At 42.2% G+C, this 15623-nt stretch overlaps 1 protein-coding gene across 1 annotated transcript in view; it reads right to left on the bottom strand.

The window, feature by feature from the left end:
• Positions 1-15623, bottom strand: part of DCDC2C (doublecortin domain containing 2C) — a 149744-nt gene that overhangs the window by 52688 nt on the left and 81433 nt on the right. The gene's annotated exons all lie outside the window — the stretch shown is intronic.

Below are 15623 nucleotides of genomic sequence, written 5' to 3'. Positions count from 1 at the left end.
TAACAAACCTTTAAGAAGCTATCACTTGTCAAGTTTTGGTGTGGTACCAAAGAATATCCACAGTTATCAACAAAGTCTATTAAAATATCCCTCTCTTTTTCAAGTTTATATTTATGTGATATTTTTATACAACACAAGCAAAATAGAAACATTGCATTAAAAATATGCTTCAAGCCCCCGTGCCCATAAACTGGCCTCTGTCCCCACACCCACCACCTTTCTGCACAGCCTCTAGTCTCTGAGGAGAGCAACAGTCTAGATGTGGTGATCTGGTCTACACCTTGCTGTGTCTCACTGTGTCTGAACCTGGCACAGAGTGTGGCATGCCTGATAGGCACTAGATGCATAAGACACCTTCACCTGATACTTGGAATTCATTTAAAAATTTCTGTTGTGATAGAGATGTAACTGAACATTTTTATTTTTTTATTTTTTATTGTACTTTAGGTTCTGGTTACATGTGCAGATCATGCAGGATTGTAGCATAGGTACATACATGGCAATGTGGTTTGTTGCCTCCATCCCCCTGTCACCTACATCTGGCATTTCTCCCACGTTATCCCTCCCCAACCTCCCCACCCACCCCCACTGTCCCTCCCTTGGTCCCCCCAACAGACTCCAGTGTATGATGTTCCCCTCCCTGTGTCCATGTGTTCTCATTGTTCAACACCTGCCTGTGAGTGAGAACATGCAGTGTTTGATTTTCTGTTCTTGTGTTAGTTTGCTGAGAATGATGGTTTCCAGATTCATCCGTGTCCCTACAAAGGAGACGAACTCATTGCTTTTTATGGCTGCATAGTATTCCATGGTGTATATGTGTCACATTTTCCCGGTCCAGTCTATCAACGATGGGCATTTGGGTTGCTTCCAGGTCTTTGCTATTGTAAACAGTGCTGCAATGAACATTCGTGTGCATGTGTCCTTATAGTAGAATGATTTATAATCCTTTGGGTATATACCCAGCAATGGGATTGCTGGGTCAAATGGAATTTCTATTTCTAGGTCCTTGAGGAAGTGCCACACTCTCTTCCACAATGGTTGAACTAATTTACACTCCCACCAACAGTGTAAAAGTGTTCCTATTTCTCCACATCCTCTCCAGCATCTGTTGTCTCCAGATTTTGTAATGATCGCCATTCTAACTGGCATAAGGTAGTATTTCAATCATCAAAATTAAAAGAGCTAGAGGAACAAGATCAATAAAACTCACAAGCTAGCAGAAGACAGGAAATAACTAAGATCAGAGCAGAACTGAAGGAGATAGAGACACAAAAAATCCTTCAAAAAATCAACAAATCCAGGAGCTGTTTTTTTGAAACAATCAACAAAATAGACCGCTAGCCAGATTAGTAAAAAGGAAAAGGGAGAAGAATCAAATAGATGAAATAAAAAACAATAAAGGGGATATCACCACAGACTCCACAAAAATACAAACTACAATCAGATTACTACAAACAACTCTATGCACATAAACCAGTAAACCTGGAAGAAAGGGTTAAATTCCTGGACACTTGCATCCTCCCAAGACTAAACCAGGAAGAAGTTGAAACCTTGAACAGACCAATAACAAGGGCTAAAGTTGAGGCAGCAATTAATAGACTACCAACCAAAAAAAGCCCAGGTCCAGACGGGTTCACAGCTGAATTCTACCAGATGTACAAAGAGGAGCTGGTACCATTCCTTCTGAAACTATTCAAAACAATCCAAAAAGAGGGAATCCTTCCCAAATCATTTTATGAGACCAACTGAACATTTTTAAATTACAGTATTGAGATTTTGAAAGAGGTGCTTCCACTTCCTCTCCACTCATATAAAAGCACTGGAGAGTAATAATTTTCAGTGGTGTTTCTGGCTCAGAATTGTAAGATCCCACAGACCCAGTCCATTCTGCTGATGGACAGCAGGACAGGGAGCCAGGCTGCCTGGCACAGGCGCACTTGTCAGCTGCAGGTGCAGAGAGGATGTAATACATATTTGGACAGTACTGACAAAGTCATGTGGCAGGAACACTGCAAAGACTTCAGATGCAGAAGGCGGCACTAAAGGATGTTTAGAAGCATTTTCACCCATCCCAAGTATACAGACAGCTTGTTAAGTTCATATGCAATCTGTGTCTACAATATTTACTGATTTGTGATATGTATTCTTAAGTGAAAATCAAGGTATAAATTTGTATTTAGGTACACTACAACTTTTTTTAAGGCCTACCTTTTTCTATTCATTCTATTCACAAGCAGAAAATGTGAGTTTGCAATTATGGAACTCTTTTTTGCAGTGCCATGGATGCTTCTCCTTCAATGATCAATAAAGACAAATCCTGAAGATGAACAAACAGGAAACAAAGGCCATGCCTTAAATGGAAATTATACGGCCTTACAGATGGAATTGCACGCAATCTGAACGGCGAGTCTCAGTTCTGAGTTACAGCTCTCAGCTGCTTCTCACGTTGGCTTTCTCTTGGGGAAAAGCTGCGAGGTTCCCAGAAGATGTATGGAATCAAGAAAAAAAGGCCCCTGAACAACCTCATTTGTCAATCCTAAGTGCCTCTGGACTTTCAAGCTCCTTTCCTCTTCTCGTTTGATTTTCTTTCCTCAAACTACTCAGGGGAGAAGATACATTTTTCTCCAAAATATGGCTGTCAATTTCAGGTAACTGAGTAATAAATTCCCCTAAAAGTACCTTCACAGAGTGCCATGTAGGTAGCCAATAAAGATTTCTCATTAAGCCTTCCCAAAAATGAAAATTTGAAATGTTACTTTTTGTGTCCAAAATTTATATTTACGACCATGTCTGTGTTACACAAACCTAAACTCCAGCTTGTTTGGTGCCTTGCAGAAACATCATAAATTGACCATATCTATAAGGATAATTTGAAATAATTCATATATTTTAAAAGTTACAGACAGCATCTCTATAACTCATGGGGAAACCGAGTAAATACAAATAAAATGCTTTCTTTTCGTAACTACATGGCATGTGTGTTATGTGACCATATTTTAATAAACACCTGCCAACCTGAGGCAAACAGAAGTGAGACCAGGGGCCATTCATGGAGAACAGAAATGGATTCTGAAGCCCCAGATGCCAGGGCTTGGACACACAGCTCAGAGAAGACCACCCAGCTCAACTAGCAGGGACTGTTTCTATTTTCTCCAGGGCCTATTCCTGCTGCTGAGGTGTTGCTAGATGGCATTAAGTTCTATGAACTACTTCAATGTACTCTCACCCCATGGGAGGTACCTGACACTTCTAATTAAGAGTTTAAAATCCCATTGCTGTTCTTTGTCTATGTCATAGCAGATGGCCCAAAGTAAGAATTTTGTCCATCTCCTTAAAACCAATTTTCTGTAACAGATAATATGTGGACAACTGGTGAATGAAAAAAAAAAAAAAAAAAACTAATAAATGAATGGCCAAACAAAGGCTGCTGAGGAATTGGGGACTTCTGAACACCAGCTTCATCTCATCGCCTTTCCCTTTCACTGTCAAGGTCAAAAATGAGTTAGAACGTATCAGAGCGACAGAGAATGCCCTGTGGTGGTGTGTCATGAGAGCACTGCCTGGATCCTGCCTTCTGCCCAGAGGGCAGCCTCAAGGGGAAGACACTCTGCCAGTGGGAGGGGAGGAAGGGCACTGGCCCGGCCTTGGCACAGCACCCAGGCTACTGCAAACAGCACAGTGCTGGAGAGGCAGGAGGGTCATCAGGCCACCAGGGTAGCTGGGAAACAAATCCGAGTCTACTGGGGAGTGGGAAAGGGGATGAAAATTTGAGTCCTCGGCCTAGAAATCAGGAAGAAAGTAGGGAAGCTTCCAAGATGGAAGACAAGGTGGTGAAAACTGACCTGTGTCCGCTGATCTTTGTTCACTTGCTACTTCTCTAGGCTAGACTGGAGCCATTTCACCTCCTTCTTCAGGGCCCTGGTTGTGATTTCTAAAATTGTCATGAATACAACAAAACTGTTTCCATGGAGCCCACTATACGAAAAGGCAGATTGGTTCATCGTGACTGTCTCTTATGAAACACCAATGCAATACCTTGTGTTTTATTAATGAAGAGCACCACGCAGAACGTACATCTGAGACTGCAGAGGAGGTAAGGCACCTTTTCCATTTTTAAGTGAAAATCCTTCTCCTATTATTTGAATCCAAATGAATCTCCTGTGTATAGAGGGATCCAAGCTTTCTACTTCTAGAACCACATAATTTTCTAAAAGTTTCATTGCTTAATATTTCACCACGACCCCACTTAGTATTACTGATGACCTTACACTTCACTTTAGAGACCCCAATGTTGATCACTATTGACTTTGTGTCTTAGAGAAGCAATAAAAGACTGAGCTGTGGTGACAGAGTGGTATCAACATAATAAAGAGAGAAAATGGTAAAGATACTGGGAGGCAATGAATCTTAAAAATCAATTAATGAATCAATGCCATTTTCATTTTGTCGCAAAAATCCTGAGTCAGAGACAATGCTGGATCCTGGTTTTATTGGCATTTCTGGCAATGTTAATTAAATGAACACCCTCCACTGACTGACTGAGAAAGCACATGAACAGAGGAAATGACTGTTATGGACTTGTGCATGCATTTCACTTCAGTAAGACGCTTAAACGTTGTTTTTATCAGTAGCTGCAGGCGATGGAAATTGGCTAATGTTCTGAGCTTAGCATTTCTTAAGCACATTAAATCATTTAAATATTATTTATGTCCATTGATATAAACCACTACTTTGATCACTTAAAGAGGCTGTACTGTTTTATCACTTGTCTAACAGCTAGTAGCACATCAGCTACCCACTCCTTCCACCTGATCTCATCTGGGGCATTCTGGGTAAACAGTGGCAGAAGGCACACAGCTTCTCAGCTTCTGCAGAGCACCTGAAGCACGAGGGGCCTCCTTGGGAAGACCCACCTCCTTCAAGATCCTTCGTCAGTCCGGTGGATTTCAATCCCCAATGAATTTCTAAGTACTCTATGATTTGGGGGACAGTCATCAAGACAAGAAGATTAAAAACCAAAATAGGCATGGCTCTTTTTGTTGTAAGAAAACAAGCACACAACCACACATAATGTTAATCAATCATAGATAACTCCTGTTCTATCACTACTGTTCTGAAATTACCCACTGTGTTCTATTTTCTTATGTTCTTCTCATTATGACTCCACCCAAAGTCAAAAATTTCCTTGTCTTCAATGACATGAAACAAAGCCTAAAAGCTATGAGAGGATCAAATCTCTCTTTCTTTGATCCTAGAATGCCCAGGCTTTGTCAGTTAAGAATTTTTTGAGCAAGGAGTACTCCTGGACAGGGAAGGAGGAGACATATACATGTATTGATCGACTTACGACCTATGCAACTTACGACCATTCGACTATACGACCACAATCGCTAGCCACAACTGCTCCGTGTCTGGCAGTGCAAACGTAGCCCAGCTGGGCGTACGACAGTGCGGACCAGCTTCCGGCAGCACTACCATCTCCGCATGCACCATTTCAACTGTACATATAGCCTACTCAACTTACGACCAAATCGTGTTACGACCGGTCTGCCGGTCCCAATCGTGGTCGTAAGTCGAGCACTAGCTGTAAACAGAAAATGTGCTCCAGACATAAAGAAGTAAGCATTAGGAGGCAAAAAATCAACCATCCAATGGAGAGTTGTTGAAAACTTGAATGCAAACACAAAATAACTTGGGAGAAAATTGGAAAAAGGCAACGTATTTGAAAAGGACATCATTATAATAGCGTGCTTCCTGAAGGATGAGAGCATTAAGAGATGACCAGAATGGGTAATTGTTTCTTCTGAGAGGTGACTCAGAACAACTAAAGGCATGGCATCAGAAAAAGAGTGAAAGATAAGGTCATAAATATAAATAAATATACTATAAAGTTGAGCAATTATGAGAATTGGTACTATTTACTATAAGGCATTTCTTCAAGAGAGGCAGAGGGGCCAGCGCCCAGTTCAAAGGAAGCCTGGAAATCAGGGCAGGAAAAGGGCCTCCAGATTCCACATGGAGTTTTGTGTGGTGCTTGGCAGTTTTTCACTTTTATTTCTCCAAAGGGATAAAATATAAATGTTTAAAAGGCAGACAAAACCCACTATTTTTCTATCACACTGAAAACATTTGGCCAGGCAGAGTGGCTCACATCTGTAATCCCAACACTTTCGGAGGCCGAGGTGGATGAATCACTTGAGGTCAGAGGTTTGAGAGGAGCTTGGCCCACATGGTGAAACCCTTCTCTACTGAAAACATTTTGAAAAAAGTTAGCTGAACATGGTGGTGCACATGCCATGCCTATAATCCCAGCTACTCAGGTAGCTGAAGCATAAGAATTGAGAATCATTCGAACCTGGGAGGCAGAGCTTGCTGATGACAGAGCAAGATCCTGTCTCAGAAAAACAAAGAGAGAGAGAGACAGAGAGAGAAGGAGGGAAGGAGTAGGGAAGGAAGGAAGGGAGGGAGGGCAGGAGGGAGGGAAGAAAGGAGGGAAGGAGGACATTTAACAAAGGATGTTAACAGGCTTTCAATGTTGCCTCCAACATTCATTTAAAAGGACTTTGCTTTGATATGATTATGCATAACATTGTCATAAAACTTACACAGTACAACTTTAAAAGGTGATAGGCCATTTTACAAACCGGAGACTGTAAATACAAAAAATCTTATGTTAAGTACTTTTTTTTTTTACTAATAACACATTTATTGTTGATCAAAATTATACTTGATTTTTGAAGCTTTTGGGGAAAAGAATGCCACAATTATCTTCTTATACACGTTGCGCCTGGAACTTGTCAGTGCGGCATCCTGTTGTGCTGCTTGGGTGCTGGAAGGATTGATATGCTCATTTTATATTCTATGATGCAAAAACACAAAATGAAACTACAAACTGCACAGCCTGTGGATTCTGAATGCTCTTTGTTGGTGTGATAGTTAAGAAAGTCTAATATCTGTCCAATATATGATGGAAGTCGAAATGTTCAACATCTAGATTCATGATTTAAAATTGTTGTTTACATTTTAAAACATATTAGTGGATAAATTATTCCATCTGTTTACTTTCCTTTCTCTTAAGTCTCTCAATTTTTCACTATCATCACAAAAATATAGCCAATGAGAAATCAAATTGAATATTTGTTGCAGAAGAAAAAATAAAACTTTTTAAATTCTTTAAAAGTTTTTAAATGTAAGCATGGAATGTTTAAATTCTGATTTGAGAACAAATGTTCAGCAGATGACATCCAGGAAGCGGCACTGGCATCATAGCCCTGGAAAAGCTCCTCATAAGGACATGGCGCCTGCTGCTTGGTTCTTGCTCTTTTTAAAGTGAGTGGCAGCTCTGCTCAAAAACGTTTACATCTATTTCAAATAAATAAAATCAACATTCTGAAGTATACTGAGAAAAAAACCTAGCATGTTGAAATATCCTCAATACTGATTCATAGTATTTCTTAAAACATAATTTTGTATTATTTGACAAGTTCCAACCCTCTTTCTACACAAAAAGTAAATTTCAAGTGGAAAACAGTCCTGAAAAACATGCACAAAAGTGAGAACAGACTCTGAGCAGAGGAATTCAGGGGTTTTACTTTCTCGTTTTTTTCTTATCTGCATTTTCTAATAAGTCTATAATCAACATAAATCCTTTATAATTTAATAAAGTACTCTTAATTTTAAAACTACAGAAGAGCAGAAGATCAAACACCGCATGTTCTCACTCTTAGGCGGGTGTTGAACAATGAGAACACATGGACACAGAGAGGGGAGCACTACACACTGGGGTCAGTTGGGGGGAAATAGGGGAGGGATGGTGGGGGGTGGGGAGCTGGGGAGAGATAGCAAGGGGAGAGATGCCAGATGTAGGTGATGGGGAGGAAGGCAGCAAATCACACTGCCACGTGTGTACCTATGCAACAATCTTGCATGTTCTTCACATATACCCCAAAACCTAAAATGCAATAAAATAAATAAATGGGAAAAAAAAACTAGTGTGAGGTATCATAGGAGAGAAGTTAATTTAAAAACATAATTAATGTTGACTGTGAGTAAGGCATTGTGCATGCCCGATGCTGAGTGAAATCTCATTCCTTCTTTCAAAGACGTTAGACCTCCTTTGGAGGCATGATTCAATCAGAGAATAACAGTAACAATAGTAGATGGCATTTATTCCTCGACCACTGAGTAAGGCATTTCTAAATATTTCTAATCTTTACATTCATTTCACAAGTTAGAAATTATTTCAGTTTCACAGATAAGGAAACCGAGGCTCAGAAAAATGAAACTATTTGCTCATAGTTTGCATGGGGCCAAATTTGCCTTCTTTTCATTCCACTGCATTTGGTAAAATAGTGCCTTTAAAAGAGTAACATGTATGCCAAACAAGCGATAAATGTTCCAAAGAATTACTTGACATTACAACCAGATATCATTTGTGCCTACGGGAAGATCACACTGAACACAGGTTATTGTTTTTCCAGCCACGTGCAGTTAGGTTCGCTGCAGAGTGTTCCAGAGGATGGATACCACATCACAAAATGGATTACATGATTTTAACAAGGGAGGTAAGAGTGGGGACCACCAAATGTCTAATTTCAAGCTAAGGAACAAAAACTTTCATTATCCAGCTTAAGTACAAATAATATAAATACCATTTTAAACATAGATATGTTATACTCTTCAGGAACTTTCCAATCCACTGTCTCACTGATTCTTGAAAAGTAAGTAAACCTATAAACATGTAAAATGATTGTTGATTGAATTAATCAAGTTACTTAACCAAAGACATCTAGCCAGTTGGTGAAAAAGCTGAAACAGGAATTCAGTGCTCTTCCGGCCACAAAGCTGCCTACACGTCTACACCAGGGGTTCCTGCAGGGGCGGGACACACCCCCACCAGAGGTTCGGTCCACAGGTGGGACACACCCACATGAGAGGCTCCTCCATGGGCGGGACACACCCATACCAGAGGCTCTGCCCATGGCAGGACACACCCCCACGAGAGGCTTCAGCCATGGGTGGGACACACCCACACCAGAGGCTCTGTCCACGGCAGGACACATCCACATGAGAGACTCTGTCCACCGGCGGGATACACCCACACCAGAGGCTCTGTCCACGGCAGGACACACCCACATGAGAGGCTCCGTGCACAGGCAGGACACAGCTCACACCTGTTCCCCTCCCCCATGATACCATCTGGATTCTTTTGCAAGTCAGCTATTTCTAGTAATAAGAAAAAAGGTGGTAACACTGAGCAGACTTTATGCATATTCTCTCCTGGAGGTTGATTTCGTTATAAATAAACAATCGGACAAACTTTGAAGGAGGAAACTGAGGCAATAAGGTTTTGAGGAGTGTTCCCAAAGCCACACACCCGGCAGGTGCTGGAGCAGCCAAGGCAGAGCGGAGAGTGTCCATGCGCTGGCGGTGGTTAGGTTCACCTCCCAAGTCATCACTCAGGGCTCATGTCCTTTGAGGAGTGCTGAGGTGTCTAAGAAAACTAAGGACTAAATAAATGAAACTTGGCACACCCAGCCAAAAATCACTATCATCAATCACTTAGTCGTCCACCAACCTAGGATAAGAACTCAGTCTGCTGAGGACTGAGCTGTTGATGATGGCAGGGAGAGCAACGCTTTGAGGTGGCGAGCGCCTGCTGCTGCCAGGTGGGGTCCCCGGCACAGCTACGGATCCACTTTCCCCAGGGCTGTGAGCCCCCCCCTCCTACAGCCTCACCCGGCAAGCACATCCACCCTTAGCTTCACGGCTGGCGTCTGATGGTGCAGCTTTCATGACTGCCTGGAAGGCCTAAATGAGTGACTACAGGTGCAGCTGGCAGATAATTCATATGCATTTTCCTGGAGTCATGACGGGTGCACCTTCTGACGCCAGCCACACATGGCCCTAAAGCGTTTTTCATTCCTGGTTCTTATTTGCCTTTCCCAAGGAACCATCCACCTCTGTGAAAGGCCCTAATTATGGTTCTTTTTCCTCCAAGTTTGTTTTCTAACTCTGGAAAACAGAGCTTCGGTGTATGACAGAGGCATAAAGGTTCTGTTCCTAAAAAGCAGCTGCCAAGAGCTGGGGATCCATGCATTCTCTCGTTAGCTCTGTCTTCACAACAGAAAACACAAAGCCACAGTTATTGTTGATACAAACCTTTCTTTCAACGTCTTCACAAAGCCTTGCATCTTCATTTTCCTAGTATGAAAAAAATAAATATAGAAATCAACTATCTGCAAGAAAGATGGCGTAAAATAAATCCTTAATCTCCCCTGCCTCTACTCAGCTTCTTGGGGAGGTCAAATTCTTTCTCATCAACACCACTCAGGAGTTCGCGTAAAGCCTCAAGCCTCATCCTCACCACCAACTCACTGCTCTGTTCCTCCTGCTTCCTTCCACTTGGTTTCCCATTCTAAATCCTTTGTTTTTATGTACATCTCTTTGCTCATCCTTATGCAAAAGGCAGCATGTTACACCTGTATTCTCCGTTGCACCTTGATTTTTTTTTCACTTAATATAACATCTTGGAGCTCCCATCCTTCAGTTATATGAGTCTAACTATTTTCACAGCTATCTTATATGCCATTCTATTGGTGAAGCATAAGTTAGCCCTGTAAATGAACATTGCATTTGTTTCTATTATTAATAGTCATTAATTATATTAATATTTGTTATATTAATATAACAAACATGTTGTTATATGTTAATAATATTTTCGAAAAGGCTGCATTGATTTATACTTAACCCTAGTAAGAAACATATCTGCTTTTCTGCATCTATATTAACATAAAAATATAGTGTTGAATTATCTGCAAGAGGGATAGTGTAAAACAAATCCTTAATCTGGATTTATTAAGCACTGGACATCGCCAACCTGATATAATGACAAAACATTCGTGTTTATTATCTGCATTTCTTTAGTTAGGAATGATATGGACATATTTCTTTATGTCTTTTGGAAATTTGTATTATTCTCTGTGAATTTCCTATTTGTCTTCCTTGCTTTTCTTTTTTATTGGGCTTTGTGTTAATGATTTATGAGACTTGCATAAAATAAGAAAATCTGATTTGTGTTGCACATATTTTCTTCCTTATTTTGTTTAGCTTTTGGCTTTATGGCATTTTCCAAAGAGAAAAGTTAGATTTTCATGTAGATAAACACTAAGGCTTTGGGGATAATCACTTCTTCTGACATAGCCTTTTGAGACTCACTGAATATCTACCTTCATCTTTAGTCCCCTCTACTGGGGCCACGCTCAGCTCCAGGTTGGCCACACTCCAGCCTCAGGCCAGAGGCCATGCAATGCCCCGTCTGCCTCCAATGCTGCACATGGCCACCTAATATCTTCCAGGGTCTTATCAAACTCAAGATCAGTTACTCAAGGGTCTTACCAAACTCAAGATCAGTTACTCCGGGGTCTTACCAAACTCAGGATCAGTTACTCCGGGGTCTTACCAATCTCAGGATCAGTTACTCCAGGGTCTTAACAAACTCAAGATCAGTTACTCCGGGGTCTTACCAAACTCAAGATCAGTTACTCCGGGGTCTTACCAAACTCAAGATCAGTTACTGCAGGGTCTTACCAAACTCAAGATCAGTTACTGCGGGGTCTTACCAAACTCAAGATCAGTTACTCCAGAGTCTTACCAAACTCAAGATTAGTTACTCCAGGGTCTTACCAAACTCATGATCAGTTGCTCCTGTGTGCAAGGTGATATGAAAGCTGTTATAGATTACACCAAAATGAATTAAGTCAAGGCTTTTCCTTCAAAAAATGGAAATCATCCAGAAGAGACAGTAGACGTACACAAACAGCTCTAAGTAAAGCCAAAATGTACTTTGGACAGCACAGGAAGGACAAACAAAATCCTGTGGGGAGTGAGTGGAGGAAGAGATGCTCCCTGGGGTGGAAGGATCCGGAGAGCCTTAAGGAGGAGGCTGGTGTCTGCAGCGAGTGCTGGCAGCAGGTGAGGGCTGGCAAGGCAGGGGCACAGCAGGCATCGGGCACAGCACCGGAGAGGCTGCAACATGCACAGCATGCTCTTGGAGGAGAAGAAAATCACCACCCCCAAATCAGAGCCGACCTCTGTCTCCCTCTCCCTCTTCTGCTCCCTCAGTCTCTTTATTGAATACACAGAATTGCCCATGAAATTTTTATATGGCCTTTTCAAAAGTAGGAAACACCTAAATACTATTAAAAGGTTGACAACTGAGAATCAGAAAAAACCCTGAGTCACACAATATCTGACTGCTCCTAGGCATACCCCTCCTCTCAGGCATCCCTGCAGAGCTGGCTACCGACCACACGGAGGGACCTCCAAGGAGAGGAAACTCATGTCTTCCTTGGAAAGCCCTACATATGCGGCCTGCAGATACATTTTTCAGCATTTCCATTTGTACTTTCCATCTTGCTTTGGAAAGGGATCGAACCTTTTCAAAACCTTAACACATTGCTTTACAAACTTCGCAGGTAGCATAAATTAAAAAGTGCTGTTAGCACATAAGACATTTTAAAATCAATGAGTCCAAACAAATCAAGCACTAAGAACTGGAGAAAATTCCATTTTACCCTGATTCAGACAGTTCCCAAGCACCCAATATAATTAAAATTGTGTGCAATGGACACAGTTTTAAATAGGTAAAAGGAAAATGTACACATTTCGTCTTTATTATCTCACAGGAGAGCTTTGCAAATTAATGTTAACATCCCATTTTTAAGAATGAAAAATATTATTACAGTGCCCAATATCATCAGAATTGTCATGACCATATAATTAACATGTTTAAAGTATTCTGAGGATGACGAAGCGTCATCCAAAAGCACAGTTCTATTTTTGCTTCTGATTTCGATTGCATCCGCTCCTATGCTATTGACATACACAATTATGAAATAAATACACCCTGGCTGCGGCGTGAGGAGGACCCTATCATAACACTTGCATCTGAATAGCTCCTTCAAGCTGGGATTGTTTTCATGTGCTCCAAATGACAACACAGTTGGGGCTAGGCAAAGCAAGGAACGGGGAGCCAGCACAGAACAGGGAGTTGGCACAGAGCTTCAGTGTGGGGAGATGAAAAGGTGCTGGAAGCAGACAGTGGCCGTGACCGTGCAACATAGAGACTGTGATTAATGCCACTCAACTGCACGTTGAAAATGGCTGAATGGTAAATTGTCTTTACATGTCACCACAAAAACCACGTGTATTTTTACCACGAAAATAACACCTTTGTGATCAAACATCAGAAATATTTTCTATGTATAGTAGTAGTTGTTTTTTTCTCCACACTTGGTCTTGCTCTGTCCCTCAGGCTGGAGTGGAGTGGCAGCATTGTAGCTCACTGCAGCCTCGACCTCCTGGGCTCAAGCAATCCTGTCACCTCAGCTACCCAAGGAGCTGGGACTACAGGTGCACAGCACTGCACCTGGCTACTTTTTTAATTTCACAACTTTTTGTAGAAACAGGGTCTCATTATGTTTACCAGGCTGGTCTCAAACTCCTGACCTCAAGCGATCCTTAGCTCCCCAAAATGCTAGGATTACAGGCATGAGCCACTGTGCCTGAACAATATGTATTTATAAATAATGTTTATGTCTTCTTACAACTTTGCAAGGTAATTAGCATTTTACCCCAGGGTTACATATTTAAGTAACTTCATCATACGCAACTGAAAGCAAATCCAGATATTTATTAAACACCTACTATATATAAGACACTGAATGACACATAAGATCATAGGGCACAATCTCTGTCTTTGAGGAGGTCAAGCCGGCAATCATAAGCCTAAAAATTTTAATATAATCAATATCAAATAAATGTCATGTGATCAATTTGTCAAATGAATGTACAAATGAAATGCCAAGTGAACGACAGGTCACTGAGAGCAGGGGAAGCTCACTGCGGCTACCGGCCAGCAAGGGCTGATTGAGTCCTGCTTCTTTTTAATTGTTATTGTGGCTATTATAACGCATATAAAGTGCTTGCTCTTCTTGAGTCCTCAAAAAGTGGGTCAAATTTTAAAGCCAATTACCTTCAACCCCATGGGCTGCTTCACAGCAACAAAGTTTTGTTTCAGTCACGCTAGAAGCAAAGATGGAGCTGTTAGAACTAAAACACTGGAGCCATCTTGCCCCCCTTGAAGCAGTACACAGCACCAGTGAAGGATGGTTTCTACGAGGGACACAGTGTGAAGCCTGAGACGGAAAATACCTCTTCTGGGAAGTGATACATAACCAGCATGGTTCACAGGAAGAGGAAAACACAGCCTTTGGAATCGCTCAAAACGGGGTTCAGTTCCAAAACCCATCACCTTCTGCGTGACACCGACAAGCTACCAAAACTCCCCATCTCATTGCTTTTAATCTTGTTCACTCTGCCTTCCTTAAAGAGCGAGTGTGCGGTAGAGACAGGCCGGGCATGTGGGAACGTCTGCACGGTGCCTGGTGCCCGTGATGCTCGGGATACCTTCGTGTGCTCCTCAGGCCTCCCGGTCCCATCTCCTGTCGTTAATGATTAGGCAAGAGAACCACGGTATGGCTGTCCCCATCACGTTTTCCCCCGCAGCTTAGGTCCTTAGCCCAGATTCCTAAGGACTAGGTGCTTGGGTTTGCCACTGGATTCCAGTGATTTGCTGGAAAGACAATTTTGATTCACTCTAAGAAATTAAATCTGCTACTGGCTGTTATCAAGTCACTAATGCATCCTGAGTAGATTTCCGTAACAAGTCAGTTGGGCATAGATGACAAATTCCACCGCCAGTGTGCACAGGGTCTTCAGCAGACAGCAGAAACTCACTGCAGTCAGAAGGCCTGGGTTATATCACTGCTGAAATATGCCACTCACATAATAGCACCCTCCCCTCGAGGGAGAGCAAGGTAAGCAAGCAGCCTGTTGCCCCTCTTAGCCTAATGCTCTGAGGCAAACGTCTTCACTCACTCCTGCTCTCTGAACGCAGCCTTGCCCTCCATCCCCAAAGAAAGGAAAAGCTGTCTTTGCTCTTCGACAGTCTTCCCTACTCATCCCTACTCATCCATATACAGACAGGACACCTTTCCAAAACTATCCAGGAATATAAGGAAGGAAGAATGAGCTGTCTTACAAGTGTATTATCATTGTTTTAGATCAGAAGCTGCTCTGGTGTTTTCTAAAACCTGAACTAACTTCCTGAGGACCCATATCCCTTCCAACAACCACCCTTTTCCAAGTTGTGTCAAGCACCGGGGGTGACCTGCATGGCTCCAACACCTTCACACAAGCTCCCTGGGGGTCACTCCTCCCCATTCTTCGAGGTGGCAGCCAGGAAGCTGCAGGGCAGGTTTAAGACCAAAAAGTGACTCCTGGCAGGGCTGCGAGTGTCCCCGCCTGTTTCCAGCCCTGGAGGATAGACTCAGACTGCACCTCCCAGACTTCATGAATCCAGGAGCTCATGACACGGCCTCCTGTGCAATGATCAATTTACACAGCTTCCTGCCTGTGACCCAACTTTTGGATCATGAGGTCAGGAGTTCAAGACCAGACTGGCCAACATGGTGAAACCCCATCTCTACTAAAAAATACAGAAATTAGCTGAGCATGGTGGCTCGTGCCTATAATACTAGCTACTAGGAAGGCTGAGGTAG

The sequence above is a fragment of the Cebus imitator genome, unplaced genomic scaffold, assembly GCF_001604975.1.
Source record: "Cebus imitator isolate Cc_AM_T3 unplaced genomic scaffold, Cebus_imitator-1.0 Scaffold139, whole genome shotgun sequence".
NCBI classification, from domain to species: Eukaryota; Metazoa; Chordata; class Mammalia; order Primates; family Cebidae; genus Cebus; species Cebus imitator.
Note: the sequence above shows the minus strand (reverse complement) of the source record. Positions and strands in the feature narration are given on the sequence as shown.